The sequence below is a fragment of the Dendrobates tinctorius genome, unplaced genomic scaffold (genome assembly GCF_039654945.1).
Source record: "Dendrobates tinctorius isolate UK_male_01 unplaced genomic scaffold, ASM3965494v1 ptg000155l, whole genome shotgun sequence".
Lineage (NCBI taxonomy): Eukaryota > Metazoa > Chordata > Amphibia > Anura > Dendrobatidae > Dendrobates > Dendrobates tinctorius.
In genome coordinates this window covers 12,907,952-12,912,085 of record NW_027361822.1, presented here as the reverse complement: position 1 = coordinate 12,912,085, position 4,134 = coordinate 12,907,952, and positions in this window count along the sequence as shown.

The following is a 4,134-nucleotide window of genomic DNA, read 5'->3' as shown; positions in this document are numbered from 1 at the left end:
GCGAGCTAGGGTGCCCCCTAGTGTTCGGGACAGGAAGGAAGGAGTCCCTGGTCCCGGATCACCTGACAGCTGTGTCATGACACTGAGGAGCCAAAGCTGACATGGGTTTTGCTTGGAGTGTTGCAATGCGGATTATGTCTTTTTAGGATGGATTTGGGCGTGTGCCTAATTGCATGCCATCTACCCCATTCATACACCTGGTTCACAGCATAATCATTAGTGTCTCATTGAAATTTATGCTTTTTCCTTTGCAGGATTTGCCCTTCCAATTTAGATATAGAAAGGTGTATTTTATTGGGCATAGATTCATATTCCGCATCTGATTTATGTTGTTCCAGTAATACTTTAGTATCCTTAATTTCCACTTGGATATTTGTAACCAGAACATCTCTTGCACTATGATATACATTTTTTTATAAATTGTTACACTACATATGTTGTATATGTTATTGACTGTTCCTTATGCCAAAAAAATGTATGTGGGATGTACATCTTGTAAATTAAAGATTCACATATCAGAGCATATTACTGATATCATCAGCACCAACCATGTTAACCGCAACACCTCAAAGGCATTACATTACCAAGGCTAGCCACCTCTGTTACACATATCTCCATCCAGGACTTTACCACTTAATTTCCTACACATGACAGATACAAAACTACTAGAATACGAAAGACAATGTAAAAGCTCTAAAGCTTTATTGTAAGATAAACAATAACACTGTAAAACACAAGATAAAACACAAAACAATTCTTTGTTAGTACTCCTGAAATAACAAGAAAGTTTGAATTGTATCATTTGTTAATATTATTGAAAAAGAGTAAAAACACACACAAACACACACACATACACACAGTGAAGAGCAAAAGGGCAACAATGTTTTAAACTTTTAACTTTCTGGCTCCATATTTCATTATCCAATTTTTATTATTTTTTAAATCCGCCTTTGGCTTTCAACACTGCGTGAATCCTTCTGGGCATGCTCTTGATCAGATTAAAACATGTGTAGACCGAAATTTGATCTCAGGTCTCTTCTACACATTCCCAAAGTTGATGCATACTGGGTGACACACTTGGGTATTTATACAGTTTTTTCTTCAATTCTACCCCAAGTGATTGGGTTGAGGTCTGCAGGCTGTGGTACCATTAATGCATCTCTTATTTAATTGACATTGAACAATTTCTTCGCCATCCCTATGTATGCCTCGTGTTTTTGTCCTGTTGGAACACTTTGTTGTCCTTTTCATACCCATAGTACTTACTTGAGTGTATGAAGTAACTCATCTAATAGAATACTCACATATAACTCAGCACTGAGACCACCATTGAACCTGGTTAAGTATCCAATGCTATGAAACAACCCCATATCATCAGGCTTCCTCCACCAAACTTGGCATTTTCTTCAAATTCTCAAACAGTTAGCCCCTTTTTACCTTGTTTCTTTCATATCTATTTGCACCTATCAGAGCCTAGTCTATTGACATTACTGTCATCACTCCAAATCACCTGTCTCAAATCTTTAAATTTCCACTTTTCGTATTTGTTTGCAAACTCTAACCGACGCTTCTTATGACAATATTAGAGTTGAGGCTTCTTCACCGTTTTTAGGGCCACCATTCCAGACTTGTCTAATGTGCGTCGCACGATGCTTGTATCAATGTCTGTGATCTCACTATTAAGAAGCATATGAGCCACCTCCACTGCCGTGTTTTTTTTCGAGAGAACTGATAGACCTTTGAATAAGCTGACTTGTTGACTCTGATATGTTGTCGATGTCCATTTTTAGCTTCTGAATGGGTTGATGGACTTCATTTTATATTCTTTCAACTGTCATGGCACTCACATGATGCAGTTTGGCAATTTTCTTGGCCAAGAGACCACTATCGATGAACTGGATGATGCGGTTTCTCTTTCGAGGGAAATTGTCTTCATGGTCTCTCCTCGATTTGAACCAATGAATGATTCGAACCTTTCAATTGTGAATCAACCTAATAATACACTGACTATTAGGGAATGTGAAAACAGGTTGTAATTTGTAGTGTACAGGAAGAAAATGATTTTTCCAAACCCAGGAACAGAATAGTAAAATTGCAGTGATATGACAAGGATCTACATAACTAATCAAATGCTATATTGTTGCAAGGCAAATTTACAGGCAACATGGTGGCTCAGTGGTTAGCACTGCAGCCTTGCAGCGCTGGAGTCATGGGTTCAAATCCCACCAAGGATAACATCTGCAAGGAGTTTGTATGTTCTCCCCGTGTTTGTGTGGGTTTCCTCCGGGTACTCCGGTTTCCTCCCACATTCCAAAGACATACTAATAGGGAATTTAGATTATGAGCACCATCGGGGACAGCGATAATAATGTGTACAAACTGTAAAGTGCTGCGGAATATGTTAGCACTATAAAAAAATAAAGATTAAGGATTATTATGTGTAAGATAGCCAATATGATTGTCTGCAAATTGATGGTAGTCTCCCAAACAAAGCTGTAGTGGATGGTGAGATATAGGGCGTAAAAGTCAAAAGTTCAAAACATTGTTACCCTTTTGCTCTTCATATACAGTGGGGCAAAAAAGTATTTAGTCAGTCAGCAATAGTGCAAGTTCCACCACTTAAAAAGATGAGAGGCGTCTGTAATTTACATCATAGGTAGACCTCAACTATGGGAGACAAACTGAGAAAAAAAAAATCCAGAAAATCACATTGTCTGTTTTTTTTTTTATTTTATTTGCATATTATGGTGGAAAATAAGTATTTGGTCAGAAACAAAATTTCATCTCAATACTTTGTGATATATCCTTTGTTGGCAATGACAGAGGTCAAACGTTTTCTGTAAGTCTTCACAAGGTTGCCACACACTGTTGTTGGTATGTTGGCCCATTCTTCCATGCAGATCTCCTCTAGAGCAGTGATGTTTTTGGCTTTTCGCTTGGCAACACGGACTTTCAACTCCCTCCAAAGGTTTTCTATAGGGTTGAGATCTGGAGACTTGCTAGGCCACTCCAGGACCTTGAAATGCTTCTTACGAAGCCACTCCTTCGTTGCCCTGGCGGTGTGCTTTGGATCATTGTCATGTTGAAAGACCCAGCCACGTTTCATCTTCAATGCCCTTGCTGATGGAAGGAGGTTTGCACTCAAAATCTCACGATACATGGCCCCATTCATTCTTTCATGTACCCGGATCAGTCGTCCTGGCCCCTTTGCAGAGAAACAGCCCCAAAGCATGATGTTTCCACCACCATGCTTTACAGTAGGTATGGTGTTTGATGGATGCAACTCAGTATTCTTTTTCCTCCAAACACGACAAGTTGTGTTTCTACCAAACAGTTCCAGTTTGGTTTCATCAGACCATAGGACATTCTCCTAAAACTCCTCTGGATCATCCAAATGCTCTCTAGCAAACTTCAGACGGGCCCGGACATGTACAGGCTTAAGCAGTGGGACACGTCTGGCACTGCAGGATCTGAGTCCATGGTGGCGTAGTGTGTTACTTATGGTAGGCCTTGTTACATTGGTCCCAGCTCTCTGCAGTTCATTCACTAGGTCCCCCCGCGTGGTTCTGGGATTTTTGCTCACCGTTCTTGTGATCATTCTGACCCCACGGGGTGGGATTTTGCGTGGAGCACCAGATCGAGGGAGATTATCAGTGGTCTTGTATGTCTTCCATTTTCTAATTATTGCTCCCACAGTTGATTTCTTCACTCCAAGCTGGTTGGCTATTGCAGATTCAGTCTTCCCAGCCTGGTGCAGGGCTACAATTTTGTTTCTGGTGTCCTTTGACAGCTCTTTGGTCTTCACCATAGTGGAGTTTGGAGTCAGACTGTTTGAGGGTGTGCACAGGTGTCTTTTTATACTGATAACAAGTTTAAACAGGTGCCATTACTACAGGTAATGAGTGGAGAAAAGAGGAGACTCTTAAAGAAGAAGTTACAGGTCTGTGAGAGCCAGAAATCTTGATTGCTTGTTTCTGACCAAATACTTATTTTCCACCATAATATGCAAATAAAATGAAAAAAAAACAGACAATGTGATTTTCTGGATTTTTTTTTCTCAGTTTGTCTCCCATAGTTGAGGTCTACCTATGATGTAAATTACAGACGCCTCTCATCTTTTGAAGTGGTGGAACT